Raw genomic sequence first — 14,042 nt, forward strand, 5'->3', positions numbered from 1 at the left:
CACCACATCCTTACCAACAGAAATTTTTGATATGTGCCATCCTCACTGGTGTAAGATAACATCTCATTGTTGTCTTGATTTGGATTTCCCTAAGAATAAACGATGATGAACACCTGTTGGTCCCACTCAGAGAAGTATCTGTTCATCTCCTCCTCATTTTTTATTGGATTTTTGAATTTTGTAGTTAAACATTGTGAGTACTTTGTATATCCTAGAAATAAAACCTTTATCTGATGTGTTGAATCAAAAATCTCTTCCAATCTGTTAGTTGCCTTCTAATTTTAGTTCATGTTTAGTTTGCCAAACAAAACCTTTTTAGTTTGATGTAGTCCCATGTATTAAAGTTTGATGCTATTACTCTTACCATTGGCATTCTATCATCAAAGATATTTTTGAGGTTCAAGTCTTAGAGTGTTATGGCTAAGTTTTTCTCAATGAGCTTTATGGATTTTGGTCTAATCTCAAGATCTTTAATGCACTTTGAATTGATTTTTGTATAAGGTGTGATGGAATAAAATTTAATTTCTTACACATAGTTATTCAATTATTTCCACGCCATTTGTTGAAGAGACTGTCTTTGATCCCTTTTTCATATTCTTGTCTCTTTGTCAAAAATTAGTTGACTATATGCTTGGAGGTTTATCACTTGTTATTCTATTCCAACCAATTGGTCTGAAAATATGTCTTTGTTCCAGTACAGTGCTATTTTGATCACTATGGCTTTGTAGTAGAGCTTCAAATTAGGTAATGAGATGGCTCCCAGTTTGTTGTTTGTTTGTGTTTTTTGATATTGATTTGACTATCCTAGGTCTTTTATGGTTTCCCAAGACTTTTATAATTGATTTTTCTAATTACTTGAATTAGTTTGTTTGAACCTAAATAGGGATTGCATTAAATCTAAATAATAATTTAGGGAAAATGGTTATTTTGATTATATTGATTCTTCCAATCTGAGAGCAATGAATGTTCTTCCATTTCCTTAGGCCTTCTTCAATTTATTTCTGAAGTAGTTTGAAGTTTTTTCTTTTCTTTTTTAGGGGGCCTCTGAAATATAAAATAGGATTTCAGGGGTGAGGGTAGGGGGAACTGTCACTGTCCATATTACATATGGAAATAATTCCTTGCTTGTACTTTCTAGTGCACCTTCATCTCTTCTGTACCCAACATCTTCCACAGCATCTTTTATTCTTGGATTTTTTGTGGAAACTATTTTTTCTCTTGATTTATATATTATAAATATATATATATATATATATATATATATATACCCTTCACCAATGCAACATTCCCATCACCAATATCCCAAGTGTCTTTTCTCCCCACCCCACACCAGCCTGTACTCTAGACAGCTTTCTACTTTCCTCATTCAGTCACATTTTGTTATGATAGTTCTCAGTGTAATTATTTCTGTGACTGCACCCAACAATCTATGTGGTGAGCTTCATGTCGGGAGCTGGACCCTCCAGTCCTCCTCTATTTTGTCTCTGAGAATCATTACACGAATGTTTTTATTTTTCTCAAAACCCATAGATGAGTGAGACCATTCTGTGTTTATCTCTCTCTCCCTCTGACTTATTTCACTCAACATAAAAGATTCCATATACATCCATGTATAGGAAAATTTCATGTCTTCATCTTTTCTGACGCTGCATAATATTCCATTGTACATATGTATTATAATTTCTTTAGTCATTCATCTATGAGGGGCAACTAGGCTGTTTCCAGAGTCTGTTTATTGTAAACAGCACTGCAATGAATATAGGTATGAGAAGGAATTTTTTTTATTGTATGTTTGTGTTCCTAGGATATATCCCTAGGAGTGGTATAGCTAGATCGTATGGGAGCTCAACTTTCAGCTTTTGGAGAAGTCTCCATATCGCTTTCCACAAATTTACTAGATGGAATTCCCACCAGCAGTGAATAAGAGTTTCTTTCTTTCTACATCCCCGCCAGCACAGCTTGTTCTCATTCTTTGTGATGTGCGCCAATCTCTGTGATTTGAGATGGTACCACATAGTTGTTTTGATTTGCGACTCCCTGATGATTAGTAATGTGGAGCATTTTTTTATGTGCCTTTTTAGCCATTTGTATTTCTTTTTGTCAAAGTGTCTGTTCATTTCTTCTCCCCATTTTTGGATGGTGTTAGATGATTTTTTCTTGTAAAGTTCTGTCAGTGCCTTGTATATTTTGGATACTAACCCCTTATCTGATGGGTTTTTGGTGAATAGTTTCACCCACTCAGTGGGTGGCTCTTGTATTCTGGACATTATTTTCTTTGAGGTGCAGAAGCTTCTCAGCTTAATATAGTCCCATCTGTTTATTTCTGCTTTTACTTGCTTGAATAGTACTGTTTCCTCCATAAAGATGCCTTTAGTCTCAATGTCATGGAGCATTTCACCTACATGTTGTTCTATATAATTTATGGTTTTAGGTCTGATATCTAGGTCTTTAAACCATTTGGATTTTAATATTGTACATGATGTTAGCTGGAGGTCTAAGTTCGCTTTTTTTACAAGTGGCTAGCCAGTTGTGCCAACACCACTTATTGAAAAGGCCTTCCTGGTTCCATTTAGGATTTCTTGCTCCTTTATCAAAATTTAGATGACGGTATGTCTGGGGAACATTCTCTGAGTACTCAAGCCTATTCCACTGATCTGTCTGTCATTATTCCAATACCATAATGTTTTGATAACTATTGCTTTGTAATGCAGTTTAAAGTTAGGGAAAGTAATACCTCCCATATTCCCTTTACCAAGCATTGCTTTAGCTATTCATGGGTGTTTATTGTTCCAAATGAATTTCAGAAGTGTTTGATCCACTTCTTTGAAATATGCCATGGGTATCTTTAGAGGGATTGCATTAAATCTATACAAAGATTTGGGGAGTAGTGCCACTTTAATGATATTAATCCTGCCAATTCATGAGCAGCGTATGGATTTCCATTTTCATGTGTCTTCTCTTATTTCTTGTAGCAGGGTTTTATAGTTCTTTTTACCTTCATACCTTTAGTCAGGTTGACTCCAAGTTATTTGAGTTTGTGTGACACTAATGTGAATGGGATTGTTTTATTAATGTCCAATTTTTTCCCTATCATTATTGGTGTATAAAAAGACCATTGATTTCTGTGTGTTAATTTTATAGCCTGCTAAGTTTCTATATGCATCTATTGTTTCTAAAGCGGGAAAACATTGAAAAAACGGTAACATTTCCAGACAGCTTATATGAAGCCAATATCACCTTGATACCAAAACCAGACAAAGATACAGCCAAAAAAGAAAATTACAGACCAATATCCCTGATGAATACATATGCAAAGATCCTCAATAAAATTCTGGCAAATAGAATTCAATGCCTTATCAAGAAGATCATTCACTATGATCAAGTAGGCTTCATCCCAGGAATGCAAGATGTTTAACATTTGTAAATCCATCAACATAACACACAACATAAACAATAAGAAAAATAAAAATCACATGATCATAAAGCTTTTGATAAGGTCCAACACCTATTCTTGATAAAAACTCTCAGCAAGATGGGAATGAAAGGAACCTTTCTCAATCTATTCAAGGCCATCTTCCACAAGCCAATGGCAAATATTATCTTCAATGGAGAAAAACTAAAGCCTTCCCTCTAAACTCTGTTACAAGACAAGGTTGCCCCCTCTCACCACTCCTATTCAACATAGTACTAAAAGTACTTGCTATAGCAATTAGGCAAAAAAATTATATCAAGAGAATCCGATAAAAAAGGAGAAGTCAAGATCTCAGTGTTCACAGATGATATGAAACTAAGAAAACGCTACTCTAGCAAAAAGCTTTTAGAAACAATAGAAGTGTTTTGAAGTTTTTTGATATAGTTCTCTCACCTCTCTTGTTATATTTATTTCCAGGTATTTGATAGTTTTGTAACCTCTTTTAAATGAGATTGACTCTTTGATTTCTTTCTCCTCTGAGTCATTATTTGTATAAAGGAATGCAACTGTCTATTATGTATTGACTTTGTAACTGGCCAGTTTACTATATTGGTTTATTGTTTCTAGGAGCTTTTCTGTGGATTCTTTAGGGTCTTCAATATATATCATCATGTCATCTGCAAATAGAGATAAATTGACTTCATCTTTTCTGATTTAGATTTCTTTGATTTTCTTCTTTTGTGTGATTGCTTTTGGTAAGACGTCTAATACTATGTTGAATAAAGTGGAGATAGTGGACATCCTTGCCTTGTGCCAGACCTTAGTGGAAATTCTTTCAAATCTTTATCATTAAAAAGGCATTCTATCTCTCTCACTCTCTACCATTGTCATGGTAGTTGTCGGTGTAGTTATTTCTCTTATTGAACTTACTGTTCTTTGTGATAAGCTTCATATCATGGGCCAGACCCTCCACCCCTCATCTCTATTATCTCTGTGTATTATTACAATATCTTTTCTTTTCCTTAAAACCCATATATGAGACCTGAATGTCTGTCTTGAATACAGTAAAGGGGAGGGGAAAGAGGAGATGGAAAGCATTTGTGGTGGGAAAGTTGCACTGATGAAGGGGGGGGGGGTAATTCTTTTTTTTTTATAACTAAAACCCAACAACAAACATGCTTGTAATCATGGTGCTTAAATAAAGATATTTATAAAAAAAAAAGAGTAATGTTGACTGTGAGACTTTTATAGATAGCTGTTACTATCTTGAGAAAGGTTCCAGTCACATCCATTTTGCTGAGGGTTTTTATCATGAATGGGTGTTGGATTTTGTCAAAGGCATCAGTTGATATGATCATTTGTTTTTTATTCCTCTCTTTATTGATATGGTGTATGATGTTGTTTTATTTGCATATGTGGAACCATCCTTGCATCCCTGGTATAAAAACCACTGGGTCATGATGTCTAATCTTTTTAATGTGTTGTTGAATTTAGTTTGTTAAGATTTTGTTAAGCATTTTTGCATTTATGTTCATTAGTGAGATTAGTCTTTAGTTTTCTTTCTTTTGGTATCTTTTTAGCTTTGGGGATGAGGGTGATATTAGCTGTATAGAAGGTGTTAGAGTGGAGAGTTCTCATTTTTTTTAATGTTTTGGAAGCATCTAAGGATAAATGGTACTAACTCTTTCCTAAATGTTTTCTAAAACACACCTGTAAACCAATCTAGTCCTAGACTTTTGTTCTTGGGGAGTTTCCTAATTACTACTTCAATTTTTTTATTAGCCTATTTAAGATTTTGACTTCTTCTTCATTAAGTATGTGAAGATAATATTTTTTCAGAAATCTGCCCATTTCTTCTAAGTTCTCTGGCTTAACTGATTTGAGTTGTTCTTAATAAGCTCTCATGATGTCTTCAATTCCTTGAAATTCTGTTGCAATTTCTCCCCTTTCATTTCTGGTCCCATTTGTTTGAGTATTTTCCCATTTTTACCTTGTTAATTTTGCCAATGGTTTATTTATCTTGTCTGTTTCAAAAAAAAAAAAACCCAGTCCATTAATTCTTTGTATTGTTTCTTTGTTTCTCTATTGTTGATTTCTGTTCTAATTTTTATTATTTCTTTCCTTCTGCTTGTGTTTAGGTTCTTTGCTGTTGTCTTTTCAGATATTTAAGGTTTCCCTTTAGGTTGTAGATTTTGTTATTTTCTTCTTTCCTAACGTAGGTCTCTATTGTTATGAGTGTCCTTTTAATCACTGCTTTTGCCTTGTCCCATTGATTTAGGCAATTCTTTTCTTCATTATAATTTTAAGGAATCTCTCTATTTTTTACTTTTTCTTTAATCCAGCTGTTTTTGAGCAGAATGTTGTTTAGTCTCTAGGTGTTAGCTTTTCTCCACATCTTCTTTAACAGTCAATATTGATCTATTTTGTTACAGTCAATCTTTATATCTGTGTAATTATGACCTGATAGGGTGGTTGATATAATTCTTATATTTATGACTTTAAGTATGTTAGATTTGCGTCCTAAAATGTGGTTTATCCTAGAGAAACTTCCATGTGCTCTTGAGAAAAATTTATGTGAAGAAAGTGTATTCTGGTTTTTGAGGATGAAATTCCCTGTATATATTCATTAGTTCTAATTCTTCTAGCTTCTCACTTAGGGCTCTTATGTCTTTGTTAATGTTCAGCCTAGTTGATCTGTCTAGAAACTATTGACAGAAATAGCTGTTGTGCCATTATGCTGTGTGGAGTTGTTTTTGTTACAATTGGGATTTAGTTTGTGTAATTTTTCTTTGAGTAGATCAATTGGGGTTGGTTTGGTTAGTGCAAATATTGTGAGTGCTTTTTTGCTGAGAATGTTGTTAATTCTCTCCCATGTAAAAGAGTTTTTCTGGTTAGTGGACTTTAGGTTGAAAGTTTCTTTCATTCAGTAGTTTGAATATGTCATTGTACTTTTTTCTTGCATAGATTGTTTAATTGGAATATATGGTTTGATTCTTATGATTTTTCCTCTATACTTGAGATTTTTTTCTTCTCTCTTACTGCTTTAAAGAATTTTAAAGAGTCCATCTCTCTCTGTTTTTGTTTGTTGGCCATTTGAATTACTAAGCATCTTGGTGTTGTTCTATTAGGATCTATTTTGTTTGGCACTCTTTTGCCTCTTGAATTTGTAGAGAAAAACTTCTTTCCAAGGATGAGGAATTTCTCTGTTTTTATCTTCCTCACTACTTTTCTTTCCCTTTCCCATTTCTTCTCCTTCTGGTATTCCAATTATGTGAAGATTTTTTTCTCTAGTCTTTGTTCATTAAATGTTACATTTCTTTCAGTGTTTTGTCTCTCCTTTCTTTTTTGACTTCTTTCTCACTGCTGGCTTCTAATTTGTCTTCAAGTTCATCTATGCAATTCTACACTTGTATAATTCTACTATTAAGGGTTGCTAACATGTTTTTAGTTCCCTCATTTTCATTTGTATAGATTCTTTCATCTTCTAAAAGAGTTTTTGAGTTGGTTAAATTGTTCATCTATATATTTCTTAATTTTGCAGGCTAGTAACTCCTTGATTTCTATTCCTAAGTCATTAAGTGTTGATTTTTGGTCCTAATCTATCAGGGTCATGGATTTGGGTGACTTGGAAACTGCCAGATTTTCTCTTCATATCCCTCATTGTAGGTGTTTTCCTTAGCTTTCCCATTAATCTTTGCATTCAGTGGTTTGGAATGCTGGAGTATTAGGTGTTTAAGAAAGTGATCTATTTTAATTTTTTATGGAATGTGGCTCGAGTTTTATATTGATATAAATTGAAATGACTTGGCCCCATAGATGCACCAACTTCTATGAGGTTTGGGAAAAGGAGGGTTGATGGGGATGAGTGGGGGGCTTCAGTAATGGCATTGGAATCCAAAAAAGGCTAAGGTAAGGCTGCAAACAAGGCCCTCTTCAAACTTGGTGGAGGGGATTAGAACCAGAATTTCTTTGTCCCCACCTAGCAACTACCAGGAATGATCCTTCATTCAGCATATAACCAGAGTAAGTCCTGAACATCCCCGAGTGTTGCCTAAACTTCAGCTCCCAAAAGACAAAAGGCACAAATGAGAAGACAGGATGTTTTAAAAGAGATAATGCAACCCAGAAGTTGGTGGAAGACTTGAAATTTATGTATAGGTTTAACTATAAGGGTCAAAGATACCACCGAGAAGCTGAAGAAATAGGACAGAGAGTAAGACACTTATGTACATACTGCTAACTTATTTTTGCTCTTAGGCACCAAATATGTACCACATAGGTACCTGAGCACTGCCAGAATTTATTTTTGAGTGCAAAAAGTCAAGCTTAAATTCTAAGCACAAATGACTGTGGCTTAACTATCAAAATTAAACTAAATAGATTAAAAAGATATTACCATATAATTATTCTTTGTTGGGTGTAGATCTCCAAAATAAATTATATGAAATTATATTTTCAAAGTAAATAAATATAGGATACAATTGCATGGGGGAAAATGGCAATTTAGGCAGGCTGTTGATAATCCAAAAAAAATCCAGCCACACAACAAATAGTGTTTATAGCTTTATAACTTAGAATTATTGTTTATTGAAACTCTGGTAATTGCAAAATCATGATACCACAAACAATATCAATTTTCAATAAACACAAAATGTAAAATGGTTGTGCTTACAAAAAAACATAAATATTACCATCATTGATAAAATAAAGTAGAGATGATAAAGAGGGAAGTGTGGAATGAGAAAGGTGAAAGCGAAGTAGAGGTGAACATATAATTCTAAGATAGAAGTCAAGATATACTGTTTTCAGTTGATATAATAATAAATAAGTATGTTAGTTTATTATTAAGAGAAATGATGTTGACATACATTCACTAGGTACATAAAATTTAATCTGAAGTTTTCCTTAACAATATGTTGTGGACATCTCTCTCTGGTAATATATAAGTGATTTACATTACCATTTATAAATGCTCTGTGGTATAAAATATATTGTACCTTATTTTCATTGATAGATATTTTGGCTATATCTAATTAATCACCTTTGCAAGCCCTGCTACAAATGTGTCCCAGTTGGTATATTTATGAAATGTACATATTAGTTTCTTATGATAGTCCTAATTCTAATCAATCTTACCTAAGTTTTTTTTTTTTTTGGCGGGGGTTTGGGTTTTGGGTCACACCCGGCAGTGCTCAGGGGCTACTCCTGGCTCTATGCTCAGAAATCGCTCCTGGCAGGCACGGGGGACCTTATGGGATGCCAGGATTTGAACCACCATCCTTCTGCATGCAAGACAAACACCCTACCTTCATGCTATCTCTCTGGCCCCAACTAAGTTTTAAATGTTTAATATTTTAAAATTTCAATATTAGCTCAGATTTGTCTCTTAATTTATTGAATTACATTCCTTTCTTGTTTTTATTTTTATTATAATACTGTGATTTACCAAGTTTATAATATAATCATTTCAGGCATTAAATGTTCAAACACCAATTCCATCACCAGTGTGATGGTCACCAGTGTGACCATCTCTTTATTAATGCTTTAAGTCACAAACCAACCACCATAGCCTCCCTTTGTGCAGCACAAAGAAATTAACCTCTTAATGCTTGTTACAACATAAAGATAATTGGAATTATCAAATCTTAGATTAACACAGGTCAATTTGAAAGAATTGTTTTATCTCTCCATGGTATTACTAAAGTCAGTGTCTAAAGATTTACTGGGCTGTGGTTGGTGCTAGCTAAACCATCTGTGCTACTGATTAGACTCACTGAGGAGGGTAGTTTACTATGTAAATTTTCCATTAGCTTTCTTGGAATACTGCTGGGCTGACACTACCGGATATTGAGGTGTCACGTGGCTGTTTGCAATGTAGTCCAGGATTTGCAGATCTAAAAGAAATTTGGTGGCTTGGAATAAGCTCTAGTTATAGACATGGGTCGCTTCTGTTGAAGAGAGTGAGGGTGGCATTGGGCTGCTGTGGTTTATGAAAAAATGGGAAGCTGGACCCCTTATTTCTGAAACCGCTGCAGAGGTATCCTAGAGCAACTATCTGGGAAGTAAAGCCAGTCATCATTTTTTTTGGAGCCTGATGGTAGACCCATGCGATTTTTTTTCCATTGACCACACTTTTTTATGTCTTCAAATATTCAAAAATCAAAGAGAATAAAGTTTATTTTCTCTCAACTTCTCTGATTTTTAGAAACTGATACCATTATGAATTACAAGGCTTTAACAGTTTTATTTTAGGCATTTAGTGACAGTGAATGAAGGCCATTCCCACCACCAGTGTTAACCACCCTCCATCATAGTTCCCTGCATGCATCTCATACATCCACCCCTGATCCCAGGACTACCAGTGTAACACGTCCATTTTGTGTTTAGCTTGTTATAGTTTGGGTCTCTTGATTCTATTTTTGTTGACTTTGTAATGGGTTTTTAGATATAATCTTTTTTCTCAATTTGTAGGAATACATTGAAATATAAGATATAGAGCACAATGATTCAAGTTCTATGATTTTTTATTTGTTTGTTTGTTTTTGAGCCACACCCAGTGACACTTAGAAGCTACTACTGGATCTGTGCTCAGAAATCACTCTTGGTAGGCTCAAGGGACCATATTGGATACCAGGAATCAAACCCGGTCTGTCCGGGGTTGGCTGCATGCAAGGCAAATACAGTACCTCTGTGATGTCTCTCTGGATCTGGCCCCAAGTTCTATGGTTCTATGCAAAAGGTGGGAGCCCCTTTCTAGTATATAAGTAAAATTAAAAGAAAAAAAGAGGTGGTGGTGGAGAGAGGCAGATTTTTTTTTTGAATAGGCACAGCAAACGTTGGGAAAATTAGAAAGGAAATTTCATTAGCCTACGAGATACAGGGTGTCTCCACCCATGAAGCACACTGTCAAAAGACCAACTACAAGATCTAGGCATGTTGGTTTTTCAACCCCAGTGAATCTTTGTTTGGTCCCAGAAAAAGTTCTGCTCAGTCACAGTTGTCAAAGTCAATCTTCTGTAATTAGATATTTTGGTTTTTACACAGGTCCATGGATGAAGCCTAGGATAAAATCTGTCTTTGTGGTCACAGTGAAAATTTTGCTAGTTGTGGTATTGTAATCAGTCTTCTGTACTTACAGATCTTGGATTTTTTACAGATCCTAGAATGGAGCATCTTCTGAATTTATCTCACTTTGGGTGGTGAGGTAGGGCAACCTGCCCCTAAATCAAGGTGTTGCTCTTTCCGCATAATTAGGTGCCTTATGGACCTACCCTAGAGCTGGTTGGTACAAAGGTGGCATTCAGGCCTCCCCCAGGGGGGGAGTTTGATTCCTGGTGCTGGTGCTGTAAACTCTGCCAGTACCAATGTTCAGATCTGAGGTTTGGGGTCAAGGTTTAAATGGTCAATGTCTGATTCTTTGAGGTCTAAGTCAAGTCTCCTTGATAAATGTTAGGGGTGAAAGACAGTCCTGCACTATACAATTCATGAGTTCCTATCCATATTCAATAAGAACTTCTTTCTGTGTGTAAGATTTTCCCATTTAAGTGTGCCTATGCAAAAAAAGAACATGATATTCCTGGTGCATATGGGGTAAAAATAAGCTGAACAATCTCTATAACCTGATTTTTACCTGAGCTTACAACCCAACCATGGTTTTTCTACAAGAATTTACTACTAAGCATATCCAAAGCAGAGATGAGGGAAGCTACCTCTACTTTTGAACATAGACACTAAGAACTATAAACATACAAAATAAATATAGAAATCCCATCACCTTTAAGTCTTTTGAAATAGTTGGGTGGTGTAGAATCCAGAGCACTGTTTTATCCCATCCTTTGGTCTTTTGGAGTCTGAGAAACGGTTCACAGATATGGGGAATTAGGTAGTATCCTCAAGCTGAGGGATTCTCGGGAGCCTATTCCTGTAGCAAGCAATAGTCTACAGTGTGTGTGTAGGGGGTGGGTGGGAGAAAAAGTGCTTCATAGAATGGGTCTGTGGAAGTGGTATCTGCAGGTCCTTCCTGGGTGAGACATGGTGGGCTGGGAAGGTGTCCTTTTACTTTGGTAGTCAGCTGGCAACTTAATGGGGTAGGGTGAAGTTTCTGATCCCTGGGGAACAAAGAACTGAGGGTAAAGAGGGTTAAATAAGGGTTGATAGATCAGGATTGAGGGTGTTAGAGGATAGAAGCGGATTTGTAAGACAGGGGTGGGAAGGAGGTATATCAACACTTAAAAATCATTAGTAACAAAATTTGTTTGTGACATATTTTAATTATTTTTCTATTAAATTCAAGAAAATAACCTATTTTAATATTTTTCCATTTTACTATTTTAATTAATCATATAACATGTAATATTAAAATATGCATTACATAAAGCTCAACACAATAGACTCAGAACTAATTGGTAAGTAAATTTGGTAATCAACTAAACAAAGAAAAGAGCTTGGTGTTTATTTGATACAGAATTTCAATCATGCAAAACTGCAATATGAATTTCTTATAGAAAGTTAGATACTATATTTGGTGCTGATATTATCAGGGTTTTTTTTGGAGTGACTGTGGGCACCATACCCTGTTTTCTCATACCTCTGGAAGCCCTGGCAGCCAAAACTATGCCCCATGAACACAGTCGCCATGTTCATATTCAACTTGCTCCATAAATTCACTGAAAAGCGATATGAAAAGTCATGAATACACTGGCTAGGCAACTGAAAAATGCAATGTTAAAGAGTGGGTTGGCTAAGACTTGGCCCTGTTGAAGCCAGGCCAGCTGTATCCTCTACTTTGTCATTCCCTGCATTGCCACTTAACAAATAATCTCATATCTCCAGGTATGCTGGTATTTGGGCTGCTATCACCAGGACATTTTTTGTTGTTAAGAGGGGCATCTTTCTCATATTCTAATTCTGGAAGCCCTAGTAGCTGAAAACATGCCCCACAAAAGCCAAATTATCAGCTATAGAGCTTGAAATTCCTGGACTACACAGTAAGATATGTGGCCATCTAGAACTTCAATTTTTTTCAATACTGTAGGAACACACCAATTTAGATATTATTGTAAATTCAAAACTACCAAATATTCAGAAACAAATAAAAATAACAACAACCAGAAAATCATTTAGTAACAAATACCTTATCAAACCTTCTGACAATGACTTAATGACCTCATTGCAAGATTCATTAACTTTTACACATTTTCTTATTGCTTTAATTAAAAAATAATTTCATTACCACTTACCTGTAAACAATTAATATAAAATAAATTATTTTATGCCTGCCAAGTAATCAGGATCAATGGAATCAGGGTCAATGGTGAAGGAAATTTTACATTGGTGGTAAGAGTGGTCTTGGAACAAATATACTATGAGCAACACATATTCTTTAGATAAAACAATTTATAAAAAAAAAAAACGAAGTGGGAATTTCAGAAAAAAACATATTTTCCGATATACTATGAGCAAACATATTCTTTAGATAAAACAATTTATAAAAAAAAACGAAGTGGGAATTTCAGAAAAAACATATTTTCCAAATATGCACATGCACTCTTTTTTTAATATTAACCAATTACTATCTCATGGAAGATACTCTGGAAGCTGTTCAGGAAACTTGCTCACTTTCTTCAATTTTTTAAAAATTATTTAAACCATTGTGATTTACAAATTTATTTATAGTTGGGTTTTAGGCATACACTGTTTTTTATGTATATTTTATTTATTGAAGAAAATGCATTACATAGTTGACATAACTGATCATAATACAATTGTTTTAGAAAGACCAAATAATACATGATTTAGAAAAATATGAAATTAGCCGTTCATCTGTTGAAGGGCATCTTGGTTGTTTCCAGAGTCTGGCTATTAAAAAAAATGCTGTAATAAATATAGGTGTGGGGAAGGGATTTTTGTGTTTTATTTTTGTGTTCCTAGGGTATATCCCCAAAAGTGGTATAACTGGATCATATGGGAGCTCAATTTACAGTTTTTGGAGGAATCTTCACATTGCTTTTCATAAAGGTTGGACTAGACAGCATTTCTTTCTCTCCACATCCCCGACAGCACTACTTGTTCTCATTCTTTGTGATGTGTACTAATCTCTGTGGTGTGAGATGGTACCTCATAGTTATTTTGATTTGCATTTCCCTGATGATTAGTGATGTGGAGCATTTTTTATGTGCCTTTTAGCCATTTGTATTTCTTTTTGTCAAAGTGTCTGTTCATTTCTTTTCCCCATTTTTTGATGGGGTTAGATTATTTTTGTAAAAAATATATATGTGGTACATATAGATAATGGAATATTATGCAGCCATGATGAGATATGAAATCATGAAATTTTCCTATACCTGGATGTACATGGAATCTATTATGCTGAGTAAAATAAGTTAGAGGGAAAGAGATAGATGCAGAATAGTCTCACTCATCAATGGTCTTTAAAAAAATGAAAGACATTTTTGCAATTATTCTCAGAGATAAAAGACAGGAGGGCTGGAAGTTCCAGCTCACAGCATGAAGCTCACAACAAAGAGTGATGAGTGCAATTAGAGTAATAACTACACTGAGAACTATCAACAATGTGAATGAATTAGAGTAGAAAACCTGTTTAGAGTACAGGTGGGGGGGGCAGGGAGGA

Source organism: Suncus etruscus, chromosome 7 (assembly GCF_024139225.1).
Source record: "Suncus etruscus isolate mSunEtr1 chromosome 7, mSunEtr1.pri.cur, whole genome shotgun sequence".
Taxonomy (NCBI): Eukaryota; Metazoa; Chordata; class Mammalia; order Eulipotyphla; family Soricidae; genus Suncus; species Suncus etruscus.